Source organism: Notechis scutatus, chromosome 6 (genome assembly GCF_049901735.1).
Source record: "Notechis scutatus isolate UNSWTSFEM ecotype Mainland chromosome 6, rNotScu1.2, whole genome shotgun sequence".
In the NCBI taxonomy this organism is placed as follows: domain Eukaryota; kingdom Metazoa; phylum Chordata; class Lepidosauria; order Squamata; family Elapidae; genus Notechis; species Notechis scutatus.
The window spans coordinates 36,483,394-36,508,784 of NC_142014.1; positions in this window are offsets into that span (position 1 = coordinate 36,483,394).

Sequence of the window (25,391 nt, forward strand, 5' to 3'; positions counted from 1 at the left end):
AAGCGCTTTTGCCTTTCCCTTCCCGGCCGGGGCTGTTGGGGTCGCTGCCGCCGGGCGGCCCCAGTCCAGCGTCGCCCGGGAAGGGAAAGGCCACGGCTTGGAAGGCCGCCGCTGGGCGGCTGCGGCGCGGCGCTGCGCTAGCATCGGATCGGGCGTGCTGGGCGGTTCCGACAGAGCCCGGCGTCGTCTTTGGTGCCCGCCCAGCACCGCGGAGCTCCCTGTGCCGGGAGAGGGAAAGACCCCCGGGCGGGGCAGGGAGGGGCTTCTCCCGCCCGCCCCTCTTTCGCGCCCACCGGTGTCCCCGCAGGGCGACCCCGCCCGCAGTCGCCGCCGCTTGAAAGAGACGGGCCGGGGTGGGTAGAAAGCGCCGGGCGCCCTTGGAGAGAAGGTCCCGTCCGGGAAGGGAAAGGCAAAAGCGCTGGGGCCGCGCCGGGGACTGGGACTGGGGGACTGGGGCGCGCGGTGCAGCGACTCCCAACAGCCCCATCCGGAAGGGAAAGGCAAAAAGCGCTTTGCCTTTCCCTTCCGCGGCGGACTGGGGCCGCGCCGGCGCTGCAGCGACTCCCAACAGCCCCATCCGGGAAGGAAAGGCAAAAGCGCTTTGCCTTTCCCTTCCCGAGCGGCGGGACTGGGGCGCGCCGCCACAGCGACTCCCAACAGCCCCATCCGGGAAGGGAAAGGCAAAAAGCGCTTTGCCTTTCCCTTCCCAGCGGCGGGACTGGGGCCGCGCCGGCCACAGCGACTCCCAACAGCCCCATCCGGGAAGGGAAAGGCAAAAAGCGCTTTGCCTTTCCCTTCCAGGCGGCGGACTGGGGCGCGCCGGCGCAGCGACTCCCAACAGCCCCATCCGGGAAGGGAAAGGCAAAAGCGCTTTGCCTTTCCCTTCCCGGCCGCGGGACTGGGGCCGCGCTGGCGGCAGCGACTCCCAACAGCCCCATCCGGGAAGGAAAGGCAAAAAGCGCTTTGCCTTTCCCTTCCCGAGGCGACGTGAGATAGTGAGATCGTTTCCCAAATTAATTATTTTTATTTTTGAAATTTACCAGTAGCTGCTGCATTTCCCACCCTCGGCTTATACTCGAGTCAATAAGTTTTCCCAGTTTTTTTTGTATAAAATTAGGTGCCTCGGCTTATATTCGGGTTGACTTATACTCGAGTATATACGGTACATTGCCAAGCTTGCTGCAGAAAGAAATTCGCACTCAGCATTCAGGTGTTTAATTAGCTTTCCACGTGTAGGAGACCACTAGGCTGAGCCTGAGAGAGAAGTCAAATGTGTCATCAGTTATGAATCCTTGCATGCCCACAAGAGATCTAAATCCAGCCCACCTGAATTCCTTTGACTTTTATCTGCCACCGATTTACTTTGACCATTAGTAGCTCGGATTCTTGTAGAGAGATTAAGCTTGCAATAAATCTTCATACTCATTTGAAATGCCTGAATCTCCTGATTTCCCTGGTGGTTGGCACCACTTCTCAGCACATCTGAATGGCACCGCCATGGGAAGACTGATCAACTCTGAAGCCCTGCTTCACGCTTACCCCAAACATCAAATTGGAATGTTCTCTTGCCAACTTTACAGGAAAAAGCAACAGGGTCTTTATTCTTGTGTCTTAAGCAGCTTCAGCAGCAGAAGCCAGTAATTTCCTATAGAATCAGAAATAAATATTTCTCATATTCATGCTATGATATTTTTTGTTTTCGTGAATTTTATCATTGCTATTATTGCATGCCATGCATTTGTAAGAGAGCCAAAACCATTACATACCAAGAGAGAGTGTGAAGGTACAGATAAAGACCTCAAGCCTGAACTGTATGGTGTCAATTTAAAGGAATGCCAAGTTTTTGACAGTTTATTTGGTTGTAGCAATGTTTTCTGTGCCATGCATGCTATGGTGCATAATCTGTACCCTTTGGAAGAGTTTACTTGTGGAATACTGTATTTTAGGGATACTTTATGAGGGATCAGAGCAAGATTTGAAGAAGCAAGAGAAGCTTTTGTGGACGTTACCAGGGTATTTTAAGACTAAATGTGACTGGCAGAAGATACAATATTGCTGAACGTATTCCTGTAAACAGAGAGCAATGCATTATGCAGAGCAGAATTAGTTGTGTGGGAATTCTTGATGGAGTTCCTTCCAGCTGAGTTATCGAAGCTGTGAGAACAAGCGTTGATAGCAAAGGCAAGGTGACAAGCCCTTAAGTGAGCTGCTGAAGTATGGAGCCACCAAAAAGCACCAGCCACTCTCTTGTAATCCTAAACTCCTGACTTGTTTTCCCAGGGCCCCATCTACAAAATAAGAACGTGTTGGCATCAAGAGAACAGCCTCAATTTAGGTCATATGTTTAGTTCTTGTTTTAAGGATGATTGATATTAAGTCTCTATTTTCTCATTGATAGTTTCAATAGCAATTTAACCCACAATATTTCTGGTACATTGTCATGTAGCTGGTTGTCTGATATGGTAAATCAAGATGTTATCTAAAACATGGCTGTTTTGAAATGGCTTCAGCTGAAATCAGTGGGGTTGCTCCCAATGACACCTAATGAAGGCTGCTAAGTAAGCTGTCCAAACGAAACGGTTGGATTATTTATGAATAGTGGCAATCACCTGAAGACATTCCAATGAAAAAGTTTGGTTGCATTATATTCTTAGAATAGAACATCAGATCATTCCAAAACTTGTTAGCTTTCTGAAATAAGAGAATAACAAAATAACAGAGTTGGAAGGGACCTTTGAGGTCTTCTAGTCCAACCCCCTGCTCAGGGAGGAAGCCCTATACCTTTTCAGTCAAATGGTTGTCCAATCTCTTCTTTAAAACGCCTAGTTTTTAACCATTTATAACTTCCGGAGGCAAGTTGTTCCTTCCACTGATAAATTGTTCTAACTGTCAGGAATTTTTTCTTTAATCCTAGATTGCTTCTCTCCTTGATTAGTTTCCGTCCATTGCTTTTTGTCCTGCCTTCAGGTGCATTGGAGAATTGACTCCCTCTTCTTTGTGGTAGTTCCTTAGATATTGGAACATTGCTATCAGGTCACCCCTTGTCCTTCTTTTCATTAAACTGGACCTACTTAGTTCCTGCAACCATTCTTCATATGTTTCAGCCTCCAATCCCTCAATCATCTTTGTTGCTCTTCTCTGCACTCTTTCTAGAGTCTCAACATCTTTTTCGCATTGGGGTGACCAAAACTGGGTGCAGTATTCCAAATGTGTTCTTACCAGTGGTGGGATTCAAATTTTTTTACTACCGGTTCTGTGGGCATGGCTAGGGGGTGTAGCCATGTGACTAGGTGGGCGTGCCTTTTTTTTTTTTTTTGCTTTTTGCAGCACCCCTCCATTTTTGGGCCTTCTGGGCCTCAGGGAAGTCTCGTGGGGGGGACTTTTCTGCTCCCAGAAGGCTTCCCTGGGGCTCAGGAAGGGAAAAAATGGAGCATGGGGGGGGTGCAAAACCCCCCACCATGCTTTGTTTTGGGGCCTTCCTGGGGCCCAGGAAGACAGAAAATGGAGGGCTTTTCTTATCTTCCTGGGCCTCAGGGAAGCCTGCTGTGCGAAGCAGTAAGTAAGCAAGGGGAATCTGCGACCCATGCCAAATCCTTGCTACCAGTTCACCTGAACCTGTACAAACCAGCTGAATACCACCACTGGTTCTTACCAAGGTGTGTGGGCACTGTGGCCCCTACAATCTCTACTTTGTAATTTTAAACTCTTCTGACTCAAATCTTTCTCATTCTGATGACCTGTGCATGTGTTAAACTTCAGCTATCAACAAAGCCATTCTGTCTCAGAATAAGGACACTTGTAACTCACTGTGCAGTGTTGCTGTTGTGGGGGAAAATAAGAGGAAGAAGGACTATTAGATATGTTTGCTGCTTTGAGTTATTTATAAATAACAAAAGGCAGTCCAAAAATAAATAAAATTTCAACATATCTGGTGGGCGTGAGCTTGAGAATGGTCTAGTGATATCTGGCACAGCTATTGTTCTTATTTTATTTGTATTGTGTGTTCATATTCAATTTATTCTTTCCTTATTTATTTTATTTTTATTTTATTCTGTCAGAGTGTTTGCAGCATGACTACTATTGTGAGACAAGCCAGGAGCACAACCCAGCATACAGAGGCTTTGTCTTTTAACAGTGGTTTATATAAAAGACTGCTATACACATACATATACATGTTAGGAAGTAAAAACATATGCACATCCATAGATTCCCTTTCCTTGTCCATAGCATCCTTCCATTTTTCTTGTTCTATCTTAGGCAATGACAACATCTCCTGGTAACTTTGTGGTTCATACTTAACACTATATACTCTAACCTCACTTGCAGTGAACCACTCATTACTCCTTTCAGATCTCCTTGGTATTATCTGTTCCTGTGTTTCTGTGCTTTCGCTTTTTATCACAGGTCTATCCTCTTCTATATCTACCTCTGACTCGTTCTCCTGTCTCTCCTTTATTGAGCTGCTTTCCGGTAAACTAGTGTTATGCATTGGCATGAACACTTCATGATTAGCATGTACCCTATCCCAAGTATTCTGTTCCACAAAACTAACAGATCTTGAAATCACTACCTTTCTAGTTCCATCTGTAAAGCTATACCCTTTGGATCCTGGCTCACATCCAACAAACCTAAGCTTCCTGGCCTTTTTTGTCCTTTTCTCCTGGTGCCTTTTGTAATATGCACCCAGGCATAACTGCCAAATGTCCTTAGATGAGCCAAGGAGGGTTTCCTTCCATGCAACATGAAATATGTCATTTCCTTTATTGTCACACTCCATATCCTGTTAATTGTACAGTATAATTTGCTGTCTTCATGGCTTTCCCCCAGTATACTTTATTCATGCCTGCATCAGCAAGCAATGAATCCTTCTTGGTCTCTATCACACCATTCCTTCTTTCAGCAACTCCATTTTCAGCTGGCGAATATGGATTCATTTGCCTATTCCCTATACTTAAACTGCTTTACCATCTTTGGAACTTATCAGACATAAACTCTGTTCCCCTGTCTGCAGCTGGCATACCTTATAACCATATCATTGCTCTACAAGTGTTACCCATTGCCTGAATTGTTGCAATACTTCTGTCTTGCTTTTTAGCAGACAACAAAATCCATATCTACTGTAGTCATCTACTATGACTAAGGCACATCTAGCTCTTCCTAAAGAGAGTGCCATAGGGCCAACCAAATCAGCATACACTAACTGAAGTACTTTGTTTTCCTTGAGCTTTTCTTATTTACAGGATAAGACTTTGGACTTTGACTCCTTACAAACAACCCAATCTAAATACACACTGCATTTCTTTAACCTAAGTCCCTCAGCTAGGCCTGGTATCTTCTGCAGTACTTCAAAACTTGCATGCCCCAATCTCCTATGCAACAAATGTACACAATTGTCATGTGTGGGAGCATTCATAAGTGCACGTGCACAACTATGTTCCTGCCTTCCTAGAATGTAAAGGCCATCCTTTTTAATCCCATGTGCACATATCCTTCCACTTTTCCTAATGGAGTATTGTTCTCCTGCAAATAGTATTTCATAACCTTGCCAGTCTAACCTGGATATACTCAATAGATTATGATCTAACACAGGTACATATAGGACATTGTACAATGTTTCTCCTATCTCTGATACATAAACATTACCTCCTTCCCCTTTTACAGCAGCTCTTTGACCATTGGCCAGGCTAACCCATGTTTGCATTCCTGGTTTCAAACCAGAAAACATTTGTAAATTGTTAGCGATATGGTGGCTCGCCCCACTGTCCAATAACCAAGTGTTCCTGGTGCCTTCAGTCATTGATGCTGCCAGGGAAAACGATGCTGGAGAATTGCTCCACATGTGCTGAGTAGTCAGTCCTGCACCCTTGTCTCACTGTTCTTCTGTTTCTCCTCTCAGGGCAGCATCTCTGGAGATGCTCAGTAGAACCACACTTGTAGCATCTCTTCACTGTGTTAACTGTCTCAGCTGCTCTGCCAGCATCCTGCAATGTTGTAGATGCTGGTCTGTGCTGAGCATTCTCTCCTCCCTTTCCTGATCACCTCTCCAACCGTTTCTGCTTCTCCTCTACCAATCGACCAGTTAAATATGCCATGGTTAAATCCCGCTCTTGCATAGACTCCAGACTGGTCACAAGAACGTCCCATGAACTGTCCAATGAACTGAGTACCACATACACCTTGTGTGCCTCAGTAAATGTCATTTCTCTTTCTTCTAACTCAAGGAATGTCCTTCTCATATTCTTCAGTTGTGAACATACTCTTCCCCGGCTTCAGCTGCGCTTTGTGCAGTCTCCTAGTCAGCAACACTTTACTGCATGCAGTTTCTCTCACGTACACGATGTGAAATGCCTCCCAGCACTCTTTTGCAGACTAGAGACCCCTCACGTGTATCATCCGACTGTCCTCTAAAGCCAGAATTATATTGGCTAATGCCTTTTTGTTTTTTCTCTGGTCCCATCATCCAGGACTGCTGGTGGATTAGTAATAATCATCCACAACTCCTCCCTTTGCAGGTACATCTCCATCTTCACATTCCAGGAGAGGTAGTTTGTCTCATTCAGTTGAAACCCCAAGACACTTCCTCCCATTACACCGATAGAGGCCATGTTGCCTGTCTTTTTTCACAAGCTGCTAACCATGATTAAACCACATCACACAACCCCTTTGGCTCTGGTGCAAGCTCCCACTGGGTTTCTCTTCTTTCTAGGCTCTCCAGTCATTCTGGCCTTCTTTCTGTACTGGGCCCATAACCTGTCAGAGTGTTTGTAGCATGCCCACTATTGTGAGACAAACAGGAGCACAACACAGCGTACAGAGGCTTTGTCCTTTAAAAGTGTTTTATATACAAGACTGCTATATACATACATATACATATTAGGAACATATCAGGCAAGCAAGTGATCTTCATTCCTCTGCACGGAGTATTACAATGGAGATAGAACACAAGGAGAGAAGAGATACACCCTCTCTTGGCCTCACTTATATAGACAGCTTCTTAAAGTGACAATTCCCTGCTGACCTATCCTCAGTCTTAAAGCAGCAATACCCTGCTGACTCATTCTCATTGCATCAGCAGCCTTACAACAGCTGGTCAGCTATTAAATCTCTCCAATACCTTAAAGTAGTCCTTATTTTTCCTTTTCTTTCCTTGTTGTTTGTGTGTGTGTGTGTGCGTGTGTGCGTGCGCGCATATGTATGTGAGAGAGATTCTAGATTGATAGTGTCCTCTCATTAAATTCCGTTATTTACTTACTTACTTATTTATTTATTTATAAAGCCAATTTATATAGCTACCCACCTCAAAAGCAAGTGACTCTGGGCAGCATACAACATGTACACAGAATGGTATGATCCACAGTTGTGGTCTTATCTCTGTAAAGTTTATAAATTAGCAGTATATATTGTTATTAGGTGAATTATACTCTGTTGTAATGAGATGAATTGACTTGGGCATTTTGCTTTATTTATTCACACTTTCTATGTTCTTGATAGTAATGTACCTCACATTCTGCTAATACACTTGAGTTTCCACTGAAGCTTAGCGCTCATAAGGCAATATATCTTCAATATCCTTAGCACTCTTTATAAGCACTCTTTGAAGTTAAACCTCATGGAAGATTACCATTTTGCATGCCATGTTAATCTTCACATGTAGAAAGGGAAAAGGTTACTACTGATACTCATTGGACATGAAGCATATCAAGAAGCTATGTGGGATCAGGTAGTCAATCTTCAATTTAAGAATGAGGAAAAATTAAAAACCAAACAACTACGGTCCATTGGGTTAATATATTGTAAACCTCATCCAGGCCTCCAAATACCTACTTTAGTTGTGTCCCTTATTCACTATATAATGATCAAACCTCGCCAACAAAGTAAGAAAAATACTGAATAATTCAGTTTTTTTTTCACAGCCTGGAGAAATTTAACTATAGAACTAAAAACAGCTATTTGACTATATTCTGTGCTACTCAGACTTTCTGAGCTTGTTTATATTTACTTTAGCTTTCTTCCAGCCCCATTTTTCCCATGTCCCAATTGCCTGCTGCCTTAGTGAATCTATAGCAATTCCCAATTAGAGTGGCACAATCAAGCGACTAAATCCTGAAGGCAATCAGTGCATTACAAATGTTCTATCCTCCTATGTATCTATCCATGCTCTGATCTTTCAATCAGATTCTAAACATAGTAGTAACAATGGCAAAGGTCAGAAATGAAAAAGTATGTCTCCTGGTGGTTGTAGAATTTGTATTCTTCATTTAAGAGGAATACCCTCAACCTCTGCTTGAAACTGCATCAGAAAATTGCCATTGTCCTATAGCAATATTTCTTAAACTTTCTTCCTTCAAGATCCCCTCCTACTTTTTAAAAAATATGGAGGACCCCAAAAGAGATTTATTTTTTTCTAGGTTATATTTATTGATATTTAGCGTACTGCAATGGCCCCCAGCCAGGGGTGGGATTCAAAAATCCCAGCAACCGGTTCGCTGCCCAGTTGCTGGGTGGGCATGGCCATGGTGGTCATGGCCTACCAGAACTTCTGGGAGGGCCATTTTTCACCTTCCCAAGGGTCTCTGGAAGGGCAAAAATGACCTGCCTCAGGCTCTGGAGGCCCTCTGAAAGCTGGAAACAGGCCCATTTCCAGACTTCTGGTAGTTCTGGAAGGCCTGTTTTTTCCTTTCCCAGAGCTTCCATGCATTGAAAATGGGCCACATGGAGACTCTGGGGAGGGGAGGGGTGGGCGGGGCCAGCCAGTCGGTTCAAATAACCAGATGCAAATTTAACATCTGATTCACCCGAACCGGTCCGAACTGGTAGAATCCCACCCCTGTTTCTGGCTTTGCGGACTAGCAGCAGCGGCAGTGTCAATGGATGGGGGAGGGGATGGTTTCATGCATGTGGCCGCCACTTGTGCAAATGGGGCTTTGTATACTCGCATGTTGCCTGCATGGCCCAATTTCAAATGGGCTGAAGTCCAGTACCGTCTGCGTACTGGGGTTGGAGACCCCTGGCATACAATATTAAAAAATTTAAATGATGCATTTGTTGCCATTATTGTTTCTCATGATTGTTTGGCAGGATTTTAATATTAAAAAGTAACAGAACATAGGCTGGGAAATGATTTTGATTTCACACATTCTTAGAGAGTTTTGGTAGTCTAAAAACCATACTTTAAGAAATATTGTCCTATGGTAATGTCTCCATGCAGTTCCAAATGACATTTTGAGAGAATCATGTTTCTCAATCTAGCTTTCTTGTTGGGGATTCTGAGAGTTGAAGTCCACATAACTTCAGGATGCCAAGATTGAGAATCACACATCTAAGACATGCCTAGAGCAATCTTTATAAGTATCACAAAAGAAAAATGAGGGGAAAAATGTCCCTGATAGTATTATTTATTTCAAAAGACACAGATTTAATAACATGGATTTAGGAGCAATTTATCTGATACTGATTTAACCAGTTATGCAATACAATACACTAGTGTGCTGAAATAGTGCTTGATCCCTGCTCTAGCAGCTATGTGAGAATCAACTTCATGTCATTTTGAAATTGGCCTGGTTGAATCTGTTTGTTGACTGTTTAATATTTTTTAAGCCAATTAATTTTTAAATGTTTATATTTGTAAAATAATACTTAGAGAAACAGGGATTAAATATTTTTCTCCTGCACATGAAATACATAGTTCCATCTATTTATTTGCTTTACTCTGTTACATATATAATTTAATGGCAATAAAAAGGAGATGGATGGAACAAGCCATTCCAACTCTATATTATCAGATGATACAGCATACAATTTGATCTTTATTCTAGTCGGACTTTGGGAAAAGGTCAGTATTGTTCTGCCTTGCAAAGAGCAATAAAAAGAAACAGGCCAATAAATTAATCCAAATTGCCATGGTTTACAGAATGATTCACTGGCTTTGAAAAAAAAAAACATATATTTAGAATATGCAGAGGCTTTCCAAAGACTAGGCAAGCAGACTGAGCCTCAAGAGATTTATTCCTTAAGTGAATCTGCAATAACTGAAGAAGAAAAAAAGTATCTCAGGCTTTGAATGCCTATTTCTGTCAGTTGCACCTGAAAGCCTGTATATACTATATATATTCATGTATTCCCTGATATGCACTTCCTTGTATTGGCTACTTTGTTCTGTTTGTAAACTTATACTATATTACATTGCTTGGCTATTTTCTCCCTGATCTATATAGTTTTGCATCAAAGTATTCTGAAAAGTATAGATTTCTTGTGCTTACTTATTTGTTTCTTTGTATAACTTTAGGGATGTTTGTTGATGGTTAACTTACCTCAAGGTACCTTGAGGTAAGATGGTAGCATATAAATTTTATAAATAAGTAAGTAAGTAAGTAAATCTTCATATTGACTCAATCTATGAATAGTACTTTTGAAGTTTTGAAATAGCATTTCAAAATACAATGGAACCTCAGGTGATGACAATAATCCATTCCAAGAATTTGATCATCACCCAATTTTGACATCCCCAGAAGCGCATGCACAAAAAAATATGACGTGGTGTAGAAGGGGAAATCAGCGTGGAATGGCAAATTGCCGTATATGTGTTTGGTTGCCACTTAAGCACCCATTTGCGACCAGAGGTAAAAACCGTTGTTCGTCACCCAAATTGGTCGCAAACAGAAGCGTTCACAACCAGAGGTTCCACCTGTATGCAATTTTGTGATACATATCCACTATTATAAATGGCTTGAGTCAGTGGTGGGATTCAAAAAAATTTTAGTACTGGTTCTATGGGCATGGCTTGGTGGGGCATGGCAGGGGAAGGATACTGTAAAATCTCCAGTCAGAGGTGGTATTTGCTGGTTCTCCGAACTACTCAAAATTTCTGCTGCCGGTTCTGCAGAACTGGTAAGAACCTGCTGAATACCACCCCTGGCTTGAGTTCTTGGTCTTAGCTCTGCCTCCTTCCAAGATGTTTTATGTTCAGTAGTTATATATGAGGAAACATTTTGAGAAAAAATAAGAATCCTCAGTTTTATTTGGTATAACAACCTAAGGAAGTTTGGGTTCTAGTTGTTTGGGCATGAGATCAATTAAATATAATATTGCCTGGAAATGGGAGGGGAATTGTCATTAACATGAATGTTGATTAGACTATATTTACCCTTGAACACTGAAACATTCATACAATGATGTTTTATGTCTCACACTGAAAGCCCCCTGAAGTACATGGCAATCTTATTCCTTCACAGAAATAAAGTTTTTCCAAGCACTCTCTCATGTTTTCTCCAGGCCTGCTAATTTTGTGATAAGGGCAATTCCAGTTAGGCATTGTATTTATCTCCTGTTGCATTTATCTCCAGTGCCATTCTTTGTACTGTAGCCATCAACTATCTAGTCAGCACTGATCTATATTTGGAAGGAATTTGGAGTTACTACACTTTGCTCTTCAAAAATAACATGAAAAATATTCTTGTCCTAGGAAAGTCAAAATATTCATTTCTGTTTTCATAGTTCATAGTTTAAAACATCTGATTAGAGGCTAATAGAAAGATATCAAACTCTGTACAGCTGTCAGTGATTCAGTGGGAACAATTCCGTTCCATGCCTAGAATACAATCAAGGCTTTTGTTGATGATGAATTTCATGAAGCATGTATATAAAATATTGTATTCAATAAAGGCTCACATACTGTATGTGAATGCAAGTGCAAATGCAATGTCAATGCAAGTGCACTGGCATTACATGAAATGACAGTGATCCAGTCATTCCCTCGCCATTTCATACTTTAAAAACAGAAATTAGCAGCATTTAGAAAAGTGACCAGAATTAAAAAGTTGATGAGGAAAGAGGCTTTGTGCTTGCACAATGTTCTTTCTTGCTGCCTCCAGAAACTTTCCCACTCAAAAGATAGGCAAATACATACAGTGTCTGGGAACCCACAAAGAAGCTGTTATGGGGACAGGAATTAAAAATGGCAGAATGACAGATGGGAAAGAGTTGATCTGTTTTAAGCTGGTCCTCCCCTGTTACTTCTCCAATCCCATTAACATCCCAGGAGGTATCTTTTCCTGTTTGAAAAAAAATGTCATGGGGATATTTCAGACATCTGTGCATAATGTATAGCTTGCTCCAAACTCAGGAAAAAATATTCCTACTGGTTTAGTTGGGAACTGCAGGAAGTGCAAGATGTGAAGCCTTAGATCTCTGAATATACCAGTTGCTAGGAAACAACAATGGGGGAGAGCTATTAGGTTTCTACTTTAGGTTTCTTGTACACAGCTGGGGACAACTGTGTAAGTAATACAAACCAACGTAAAACTCACCGTGTGTGAGCTGCCTCTTCCTCTACAAATTGAATTTTGTCAACAATGCAAAGCTGTTTTCTCTGAGTAGAGAGCATTACAAAGAGTGCAGCCAATTTTTGCACAGATATCCCAGCATTCTGTGTCTGTCTGTGTGTGTAAGTAAAAAACAAGATCTGGATCATGATAATATTTGTGGTTGTGATGGTGGTTATCATAATGATGGGCATAACTCTTTTCTACACAGACTAGACAAGTCTCTGTAGCAAATTCTTAATTATTCTTTTTTATTGCCTGATAAGAACATGAAAAACTAAATTAATGTTAGCCACCCAGAATCACTTTGCAGACTGAGATGGTAAAGGTAAAGGAGTCTCTGCAGGTTTTACTTCGCTAGTTGTTGCCCACTATAAGGGGAAGGGCTCATCTCCATTTCAAGGCCATTGAGCCAACATTGTCTGAAGATATTCCTGTAGTTATCTGGCCAGCATGAGGTCACGGAGCGCTGTTACCTTCCCACTGAAGAGGTACCTATTTATCTACTCATGCTTTTAAATTGCTAGCTTGGCAGGAACTGGAGCAAGGACAGGAGTTCACTCCGTCATGTGATGCTTGGGTCTTGAAAATGGGCTACCAGCTTTCCAGTCAACAAGCCCAGCATTTTAACTGCTGAGCCACCATGCCCTCCTTCAGAGTGAGATGGGCAGCATATAAACTTAATAAATACATACATCCTTTAAAAAGCTGACTCTATGCATTTGACTGTGTTTTGCACATGAATTTAGGGAATGTCATACCTAAAAGCCCATTCAGCATAAAATTGAACTCTGAACTGATTAAGCATTGGTTTCTTTAAAGAAGAACCATTTAAACCAAGCAGCTAACTTTCCATTATTTAAAGGTCACAAGCCACGGTCATCCCCATCTTCAAAAAGGGAGACCCCAGCCTAGTTGAAAATTACAGGCCAATCTCCTTATGCTGCGTCACCTGTACAGTCATGGAATCAATTATTAACCAATCCATTATCCTCCACTTAGAGACAAACAACCTACTCTCTAATAATTTGGTTTCAGAAAAAATCTATCTTGCAATCTGCAACTCTTACACTGCAAAAACATATGGACTACACAACTCGATCAGGGCAAAACAATAGACGCAATCTACATAGACTTCTGTAAAGCCTTTGATTCAGTGGTACACGACAAACTACTCCTAAAACTAAAATCTTATGGTATCTCTGGACAACTGCATAACTGGATAGAAGCATTTCTGTCAAACAGACAACAAATGGTCAAAATTGGGAGCATCCTATCAAATTCTGTACCTGTCAACAGTGGTGTCCCCCAAGGCAGTATTCTAGGACCAACTCTCTTCATACTCTACATAAATGACCTCTGTGATCATATTAAGAGCAACTGCGTTCTCTTCGCTGATGATGTAAAGCTATTCAACACCACAGACAATGCTGCTACCCTTCAAAAACACCTCAACTATGTATCAGAATGGTCAATCAAATGGCAACTTCAAATCTCAACAAATAAATGCTCTGTCCTACATATTGGCAAAAAAAAACAAAAAACCAGAAAATAAAATACAAGCTGAATAGTCAAGACCTTGTTGATGATCCAAACTCTGTCAAGGATCTTGGAGTACTAATCTCTAATGATCTAAGTGATAGAGCCCACTGTTAACTACATCGCCAAAAAGGCATTAAGAGTTGTTAACCTAATCCTACGTAGCTGTTTCTCTGGTAATATCACACTACTAACTAGAGCATACAAAACATTTGCTAGACCAATACTTGAATACAGCTCATCAGTCTGGAACCCGCATTATGTATCTGATATTAACAAAGTTGAGAAAGTCCAGAAATATTTCACAAAAAGAGTTCTTCACTCCTTTAATCGTTGCAGAATACCTTATGCCACCAGACTTGAAATTCTAGACCTAGAAAACCTAGAACTACGCCGCCTTCGGTCCGATCTAAATATAGTCTATAAAATCGTACATTACAATGTCCTACCTGTCAATGAATACTTCAGCTTCAACCATAACAATACCAGAGCACATAATAGATATAAACTCAAGGTAAACTGCACCAAACTTGATTGCAGGAAATACGACTTCAGCAACAGAGTGGTCAATGTCTGGAATACTCTAGGCAGGGGTGGGATTCAAATTTCTTAACAACTGGTTCTGTAGGTGTGGCTTAATTTGTGGGTGTGGCTTGGTGGTCATGTGACTGGGTGGATGTGGCTTGCTGGCTAGGCGTGGCTTGGTGCAAACGTGTAGTGGCCCAGAGGGTTGAAGCCGCCCCCCCACTTGCACGTTGCATCACCAAGCAGGCTTCCCCTCCTGCCTCACCAGCTGCCAGTGGGCATCACCAGCAATATGGTCGGTGAGCTTGATCACCCTGCTGACAGTGAAGAAAAGGCCCAGCAGCACATGGAGGACGGAGAAGACCAGCACCATCTTCTCCTGTTTCTCCCGCCTTTCCTGCTCGTTGGTGGCCAGCCAGAGGAGGTGGAACCAGAGATGGGGAGAGAAAGGCTGGGAAAGCAAAAGCCACCCCAGACGAAGCAAGCAGGTTCAGTGTGCTCCCCCCGCTTGCCTGCTAACCATCCAAAGCAACCCTGGGCAGCTTAGTGAGACATAAGAGAACACTCCCACACATGCGCAGAGAGCTGCAACGTGACGTCCAGGCTCCAAAAGAGATATCAGAGTTGGTGCGCTTTTCCTGCTTATGTTGCAGCCATCTTGGGAAAGGCAAGTTTGGCTGTGATCGAACAAAATGTGGGCAGGGAGTGGAGAAATGGGCGGAGAGGGGTGGGGCCAGCCAGAGGACCAATTTACCAGTTCTTCGAACTACGGAGAATCATAACAACCGGTTCTACCAAACTGGTCTGAACCAGCAGAATCCCACCCCTGGTCTGAGGACTGCATTGTTTTACTTTCAACTGGATCACCAAAACCTGCAATAGATGCCACAGTGATGCAGTGAAATAGCAATGGGAGGGGTGTAAAATTCTGGGAAAATTGACACCCGGAGTTCTGGATGTGATGTTGTTTTTGTATAGATTATAAATGTAAGGAATGACACATTTTAAAAAGTATTTTTCTGTTGCTCTAACAGCCCCGGTCCTAGCAATCATATCTTTTATTGGAGGATTTCTAGGTGTTTCTCCTTGCAAGAAGTTTTGAGTCCTTTTAGACCAAATTGTGCCCAGACCTAGCTAAACACCAGAGCAATTTAGAATTCTGAAGTGAGTGGTTTCAGCCACTGCATAAGTACAGTAGTTGGTGCTGGGTGTGGGAGGATAGTTTAAAAGGTGTGGTGTGAGATTCAGAATAACAGAAGCCTCTTGGGCAGAACAAAGTCTTTGCAGATAAAGCAGTGACCATAAACTAATTAAAATACCCACATTTAGGGTACACTGGAGCAACAGACTCTAGGAACAGAAATGGAACAAATAAATAAGTTTTTAATGCAAGGCACTCGTATAATTCTTATTCATTTTGTTTCTGCAAAAACAAAACCCTTTGCATTAGTTTTTATTGGATTTTAAACCATTTATTTATTCTGCATGGTCCTACTTATAGCTCAATAACATATAGGCTTTTTATTTTTAAAAATGGACAATTCCACACACAGGACATGGAATAGATAATAATGTGCTACAAGTATCACTTAATTAAATAGCTTTGAATTATGACGAGAAAGGTAAGAAGGTACTATTAATAAAATTCACATGCCTGGTCCTCTGATTGTTCCAAGTTTTATAGCTGCTTGCAACCAAAATTTAAAAGTTAACCACTTTATTTATAGTTTGACTCTGGCCTCTCTGTAATCTGAATACTGCTAATTAAAAATATGAAATGATCCTCAATATTTTATCACTAGAACCCAGTTTATTTATCTAAAACTTTAAATTGTTTAATAGACAGAGCTCTTTGGGTGTATCCCAATGGAATTGGATTTAAAACAAATACAATAACATAAAATAAAGAATAAGGACAATATACAAACTTAAAAAGTAGACAGTAGCAGGACAGTTGTGAAAATCTAAAACAATAAGAATTAAAATAAAATTTGAATAAAATTAAAATGATAACCCTACAAAAATATAAAAAGGTTTTGCCTGGCTCCATAATAATGTCAATGTGGTTGTTGTTTTTTTGAAAGGGAACCAGAGGTGGTATTCAGCAGGTTCTGACCAGTTCTGGAGAACTGGTAGTGGAAATTTTTAGTAGTTCAGAGAAACAGCAAATACCATCTGACTGGAGATTTTACAGTATCTTTCCCTGCCATGCCCACCAAGCCACATCCACAGTAAAAAAAATTGAATCCCACCCCTGAAGGGAACCCCATCATATAACTAATATACAAATGGGATATCTCTGTCCAAAAGTAATCCTTCACTCAACTGGCTGACATACCCTCTACCAATGATATATTTGTCTTGTCTAAATGACATTGAAATCTGTTGAGAGGTCCAGATAGATCAACAGGGTTGCACTTTCCCTGTCATTTTCCCTATACAGGTCATCCTGCAGGTAACCTAGGTGATTTCTGTTCTTTAGTCGATGAAGATGGAAATGGAAATGGATCTAAAAAAATCAGTTTCATGTTCAAAGATCCTGGAGTTGGAGCCAATGATTAACCCACCATTCATACAAGCATTTTACCCAGGAAGGTGGATTAGCTACCGGCCTATAGCTGTTTTTATCCCCTGAGTCAAGATTTGGTTTCTTCAAGAACACTGACTCTTTTAAAGGGATGAAAGTTGCATCCTCTTCAACAAGATGTTTGCAGTCTCCTGGACCGCCCACACATCCCCTACTGGATTTGAAAAGCCAAGAAAGTTAAAAGTTGGGCAGCTAAGTGGTAGGCTGAGCATACTGAATACCTTGTCTACCTCTTCAGGCCTGAACAACTGAAACTTGTGCAATAGAAAAAGACAGGATGGACATTTTCCATCTGGAGTTACATTAACCTGAAGGATAAATAATTGGGAATGTGAACAAAGTACCTCACAAATTTCTCACAACATGCTATCGAGGGTACAGCAACATCACTCTTGAACCAGATTGTAATAGGCCCCTTACAATGAAAAAAATCTGCTCAGGTGACACTTCAGAAGATGCAATGGAAGTGGAAAAGAAGTATTTCTTCAGCATCTTCCCAATACTGTGTAGACCCAATAAAGGGCTCAAGATTCATCTAATGACATTTGGTATAAGTGTTTTTCCACTTACATTCTACTGAATGTCGCACTTATAGAAGAATTAGCTTTCACTCCGTGGCTAAGATTCTGAGCTTGTCAATCAGAAAGGTCGGCAGTTTGGCGGTTCGAATCCCTAGCACTGTGTAACGGAGTGAGCTCCCATTACTTGTCCCAGCTTCTGCCAACCTAGCAGTTCGAAAGCATGTAAAAATGCAAATAGAAAAATAGGGACCACTTTGGTGGGAAGGTAACAGTGTTCCATGTGCCTTCGGCATTTAGTCATGCTGGCCACATGACCACGGAGACGTCTTTGGACAGCGCTGGCTCTGGCTTTGTAACGAAGATGAGCACTGCCCCCTAGAGCCGGAAATGACTAGCACCTATGTGTAAGGGGAATCTTTAACTTTACTCTTCCAATATTCAGATTCATGCTAAAGTAAATTTCAGAAAATAAAATGCACTCAAATGTACAGACATACACACATATATATACACTTACACAGAGAGACACACACAGACACATTTTTAAGCCTGTAATTTTATTTTGTCATGCAATGTGAAATCCATTTGTTCAAAGTAAAGTAGCTTCGTAATTACTTGGAAATTAAACTTGGAGCAACAGGAAGCTAGGCTTCACTGGAAAATGTTCTCTCTTAAAAATTCTATAATGCAAGAGGGGATATAACATTTTTTAAACTTTTAGCAAGATCTTATTTGAAGTCAAAGCAGTTTTCCTTCCCTAATATTCATTTAAGAACAAATATAAATTTTAGGGGGAAGGCGGGAAATCTCTCTCATAACCCAAGATAGAATTATCCAAAGAAACTGGATTGGCAGTGGATTTAGAACAGGAAATAAGTAAGAAAGGATAAGTTTCAAATTTGATCTTTTCACATTCTGAAAAGCATGGTACTTGTTCATATCTCTGAGATAGGCATTATGGATTAGACCTCAATTATTTTTTGTTTTCTGTCTTTATAAATGTTCTGATACAGTTTTTATTTAAAAAAATAAATGTCTAAAAAACCCCACTGAAAACTCTGAGAACACAGGAAACACCTTAAAACAAATATTGAAAGGTCACTTCCCTACAGTCTTCAAAAAATGTTGGTTAATGTAGAAATAGAATGAAACAGATAAATGGGTTAATTTGTGAAATAATGTGACAAGCACAAAGAGAATGATTCACCTGTTCCTAAAACAAAACGACATCCTACAATGTTTCCACACAGTGGATTTCTTCTAGGGAACGTGGTGATCTCTTCTATGATTTATAAAAATATTAACTGTATTAACAGAATTTACTGTTAGAATATAATAAAGAATACAGTTGGGTGGTGTTAAAATAAGAAGATAAATACTACTAACTTTGAGAAACACTTAGGACTGTTTCACTCATAGACTGGGAGCAAATGAAGGCAATATAGTGGGAAATTTTTAGACGAGGCTTATACTTCTTGATTTCCACTCTGGTATTTTACCATATATGTGTGTGTGCATTTCTCTGGAGGTTTGAATAAGTATTAGATTGCTTCAGCAGCAATCTAAAACTCAGTTTTAGAATTTCTTTCTGAAGCAATGTTTTTCAACCTTAGTAACCTTAAGATGTCTGGACTTCAACCCCCAAAACTCCCCACATAGCCTTGGCTTGTTGGAGATTTCTGGAAGTTGATATCTAAGTATCTTAGAATTGTCAAGATTCAGAAATACTGTTGTAGACAATGATGTGTGAGTAAAATGTAAGCTGGAAGGCAGAGACAAGGCAGGCGGTCTCCAGACAAATATACTGACAAGCACAGATGAAACATGATGAAAGAAACATTTCATCTGATGCTAAAGTGTGAAGAGAAAAATATAATTAAAAAGCTGGTTTTCTATGAATGCCCTGAATCAGAGGGCATTCTTGTTTTTGCATCATGTTCTTGTTTTTACATCATGTATGTTACTGCTTCTTTGATGTCAGCATTGTGCAATAAGTACAATGATATGTAGCAGTGGTGGGTTCAAATTTTTTTACTACTGGTTCTGTGGGTGTGGCTTGGTAGGCGTGGCATGGCGGGCATGGTGTGTTGTGGCTTGGTGGACGTGGCAGGGGAAGGATACTGTACAATCTCCATTCCCACCCCACTCCTCAGGGAAGGTTACGGCCGGTTCTCCGAATTACTCAAAATTTCCATTACCGGTTCTCCAGAACTGGTCAGAACCTGCTGAATACCAGCTCTGATGTGTAGGCAGCAGAGGCACAGAAAAAATCATGTGGTAAGACTTTGTTTTGGTAAATAATGTCATTTCATTTCAATAGAATAAAAACCCATATGGACACTGGGTTAAGTCCTGTGCAGCTGACGGCTTGTCCAAAAGACAACAGCACCTAAAAAAAAAGATGGCTACACAGAATTCCTTTTTAAGGTTACTCTATGCAACAACTCTAGCAGATGCAATATGGCAGAAGTTGATTTTCAACTTCTTTGACTTCACTATCAGTTCGTTAACCACCATAAATGGGAGTTACAGGACATAAGTTGAAGGAAGAGATGCAAAAATGGTGCTAAGCAGATGGCTTTTGTTATGTATCTTTCTTGTAAAAGCTTTCATTGAAGAAAAACATTCTACCAGGATTGCAGCCAATTACTCTTGTCCTCTTTTTGGTAGGGATTTTAAAAACATTAGAATGTAATCATGCATCTATATTCTCAGATAGGACAGTCTAGTCTATTAAAAATGGTGCTATATTTGTAGATCCTTAGTACAGAAATGAAAGAGATGGAAATGTCCTTTCTTCTATTGGAAACTATGCTATCATGGTCATTGTCAAATTTGTAGTGCAAGTTAACAGGAAATGGATAATGCATATACATTACCTCAAAATAAAAAGTGATTCCGGCTGAGTAGCATATTCCTATTCCGGATAATTGTAATAGCTCCAATCACCTACTCCAGGAAGAGATAAAAAATGGACAGGTTGTTGGATCATTTGTCCATTTCATCTTTGAGCATCAATATGGTCACATTGAAGGATTATAGCCTAAATCCCCAAGCAAATTATCTACTAATACTATTATCAGTACCACTTTAAAAATGTGTATGTTGATTTTTTAAAATCTTATTTATGTTTTATCAAATAAAAATGACAATGCTTTAATCACTGATTTAATCACGCAGTTTTAAAAACTGCTCGAGAAAAAAATTCACAGTAAAAATCAGAGCTCACTTGATACATATGGCTTTATATTTAAGAGGAAAATAATCCTAAGAATATCTAAAGCAATCTTGTATATAAGAAAAATAAATATTTGAGGATATGTTTTATCATTGAGATATTGTTCTATCTTCTTAGGTTAAATTGATACTTTTTTGCATAAAATTGTCTTGCAAAAACCTTTTAAAAATGGACTTCATGAATAAATGAACATTTAAAATGGTGTTATTTAGTTATAACTGTTATTCTGTATTTTAGGTGAAGACCAGAGTATTTTCATCGCTAAAAAAAAAAAAGAACAAATTTATACTACGCAAAGAGTGTCTTTAAATAATTTAAAAGTGATTTGTTTACAAATTGTCAACTGCTTGTATTTGTGGAATAAGGAAGAATAACTTGCTTGTAGTTTGGTGTGTATCATTTTCAGAGCCCCTGCAAGTTGTAAGCCCTTAGGGCCAAGTCTTTGGCTGTGCCCTTGGACTTTTTTTTATTCTTCAGCAATTACTGTCACTTCAAGGCCTTCACATCAGCACTCAAGGGAAAGGAAGGTGATGGAAAGGCTCTCACTTGGGAGATTACACTACTCAAGGTTAGATTCCTCTCTTAAATTAGCATAGCTCAAAATATACATCCACACTTTCCTTTGCTTCCCAGTTTTGCAAGATTAATTTTTACTAGTTTATTTATATTTCAGGATTGCCTCTATCTTAATCTGAAAGCTAAAATACTGATAGTGGTAAATTGGGAGTTTAGTTCAGATTATGGTTATGTACTCTATAGATTTATAATACAGACCTTCCCAATCAGGCAAACTCTAAATATAATGGTCTATAACACCCAGAATTCACAATTGGCTCTTGTAACAAACTGGGTATAATGGTACATTAGAAACATCATACACATCATTAAGCCTCCCCACACCACCCCAGTGAAACTAGGCCTCATCAACCAAGTGTACTTCTTGGTATATCCTGGTACATCCTTAACCTTTTACTATTCCTCTGTCTCATTAGTCTAACATTTGGAAAAATAGTGTTGGAAGAAATTTCCTGAGTTGGTGAGTTATTTTTAGCCGGATTCTTCTTATCTTAATGGCTCTACTTAACTGTTTCTATTGTCAGCTCTGTTAGCAGAGCTGCTCTGAGTTTTCTCTTTCAGCTGGTGATTCTTGGTTTTCTTAAAGGGGAAAGGGCTGGCTTGAGTTTCTTGGCACTGTTTTCTGAGGTTTCTGGTGCTTTGAGGTTTCTGGCACTGTCCTTTTGGGTATACTTCCCACAGTAGAAAGGAATATGGTATTGGATCTTCCACGCAGAATCAACAATACTAAACTGAACAATTTTCTGCCAGTCCTGAAACACAAAAGATATTTTTAAATGTACAGGTTTCCTGTGGGAAAATTGCAATGTCATCATTAAATTAATGAAAACAAATCATTAAATGCGTAAAAGTTTATTATGGAAAAGGGAATCTAAGAGAAAAGGGAAATAATCACAGGTACACAGGCACAGATATACCCAGACGCAAATTCCAGATAAGATTAATACTGTCTATTTTACCTGCATGCATAAAATTTCATATTCCAATACAACTTTGTAACCATTTAGAACATGCATATATCCCAAACCACAATGACACCAAAATGAAAAAGTGGCATTACAATGCAAATTCTTGTGTTGCAAGTCTATCCTTACATGAAAGTATGAAAAGGTGGGTGTTACTTCCCAATGCCTCAACATACATTTAATAACTTGCCCTACCACCATCCTCATGGATGTTATGATCTGGTTCTTCTGCTTCAGTACTGTCTTGCTTCTCCTTTGTTTCTTCATTCCCTTGAGCACTAGATCCAGTTTTATTGTGTATAGAAAGCTAGCTTCTAGGAGAAGATCTATGATTCTTTGCTCAATCAACCAGTTTTCACAAGTTGTCCTATTATATAAAAACATTATATAGATGAAATATTATTGGGAAAGTAAAATATGAATTCTGTTTTTTTCAAACTTCTTGGTCAAATTGTTAGATGATTTAAGTGTCAGCTTTGTGCTCTCTGGAAGACTTGTAATTGGCTAGTACGCTATTACAAATCTGGGACTGGAACAACTAGTAACCAACAACACTAGACTAAACAACTGCCCCGATCTCATCTTCTGCAATAGTTTGAATTTAATTTACGGAATACAAACTAAAGAACCCTTTTCCAGTAGTGACCACAATATGATTGACTTTTGTCTCAACATACGTCCACACAAAAATCACCACAATGATGTAATCCCCAATTGTAACTTCAAAAAAGGCAACTATGATCTTATAGACAACGATCTCTCATCCCTGGATTGGCAATCTCTATTCACTGGATGCAATACTGTTGAAGACCATTACAACATATTTTTACTTGAAGTCAAAAGAGTCATCAAACTATATGTACCAACAACAACTCCCAAAACAAAACAAAAAAGCAGATTACCCATATCAATAAGGAAACTTCAATCCAAAAGAGATCACTCTGGAGGAAAAACAAATCTGGTCACGTTACCAATTTCAAAAACCGATACAAAAATTTATGCCACCAGATAAAGACCGAATGCACCAATTATCACATTAAACAAGAGGAAAACCTTCTAAGCACCAATTCCACCCGTGCTTTTTACAATTTTGTAAACAACAAACTAAAAGACTCAAGGTCCATCCCTCCCTTGATAGGACCTGATGGTAAAGACTGCAACGACGACACCATTAAAGCCAACATCTTTAACACATTCTTGGCTCAGTATTTGTAAACAGCAATGGATCATGCCCAGAATTTCCTAGCCGTACCACAGATAACAATAATGATCTAATACATATCGATTTCACAGAAGACAATGTTGAAAAATCACTACGCAATCTAAAACCATCTCTATCTATTGGACCGGATGGAATATGTGCCTACTTCTTAAGAAAGCTATCCACTGCCATAGCCAAACCTCTAAGCATAATCTTTGAAAAATCTTTCAGGACCAGCTCCTTGCTTAACCTATGGTCACAAGCCACAGTCATCCCCATCTTCAAAAGGAGACCCAAGCCTAGTTGAAAATTACATGCCAATCTCCTTATGCTGCGTCACCTGTAAAGTCATGGAATCTATTATTAACCAATCCATCATCCTCCACTTAGAGACAAATAACCTACTCTCCAATAAACAATTTGGTTTCAGAAAAAAACTATCCTGTAATCTACAACTCTTACACTGCAAAAACATATGGACGACACAACTCAACCAGGGCAAAGCAATAGACGCAATCTACATAGACTTCTGTAAAGCCTTTGATTCAGTGGTACACGACAAACTACTCCTAAAAATAAAATCCTATGGTATCTCTGGACAACTGAATAACTGGATAGAAGCATTCCTGTCAAACAGACAACAAATGGTCAAAATCGGGAGCGTCCTATCAAATCCAGTACCTGTCAATAGTGGTGTCCCCCAAGGCAGTGTTCTAGGACCAACTCTCTTCATACTCTACATAAGCGACCTCTGTGATCATATCAAGAGCAATTGCGTTCTCTTCGCTGATGATGTAAAGCTGTTCAATACCACAGACAATACTGCTACCCTACAAAAAGATCTTGACTATGTATCAGAATGGTCAAACAAATGGCAACTTCAAATCTCAACAAATAAATGCTCTGTCTTACATATTGGCAAAAAAATCAGAAAATAAAATACAAGCTGAATAGTCAAGAACTTGTTGATGACCCAAGCTCTGTAAAGGACCTTGGAATACTCACCTCTAATGATCTAAGTGCTAGAGCCCACTGCAACTACATAGCCAAAAAGGCATTAAGAGTTGTTAACCTAATCCTACGTAGCTTTTTCTCTGGTAATATCACACTACTAACCAGAGCATACAAAACATTGCTAGACCAATACTCGAATACAGTTCATCAGTCTGGAACCCACATTACGTATCTGATATTAGCACAATTGAGAAAGTCCAGAAATATTTCACAAGAAGAGTTCTCCACTCCTCTACTCGTTGTAGAATACCTTATGCCACCAGACTTGAAATTCTAGAACTAGAAAACCTTGAATTACGCCGTCTTCGGTCTGACTTAAGCATGGTATATAAAATCATACATTGCAATGTCCTACCTGTCAGTGAATACTTCAGCTTCAACCATAACAACACAAGAGCACACAATAGATACAAACTCAAAGTAAACCGCACCAAACTTGATTGCAGGAAATACGACTTCAACAATAGAGTGGTCAATGTCTGGAATACTCTACCCGACTCTGTAGTTTCTTCCCAAACCCCAAAAACTTTAACCTTAGACTGTCTACTATTGACCTCACCCCTTTCCTAAGAGGTCTGTAGGGGGCGTGCATAAGCGCACCAACGTGCCTACCGTCCCTGTCCTATTGTTTCTCTTATTCTTTTATTTTTCTTATATGTACCCATTTCATGTATTCACAACTATGTATACACTTATACTTATTATCTTGTAAACAATTGGCAAATCAAATAAATAAATAAATAAATAAAGTTGTGGTACCACACAAGTTGTGGTGCACAATTGAGGAAAGTTATATTTATATTTTTGCATTACTAGACCTCTACTAAGAATAAAACTGGGACATTTATTTATTTGTTTATTCAATTTCTATTGCCACCAACTCAACTAAGTTACTTGGGTGGCTT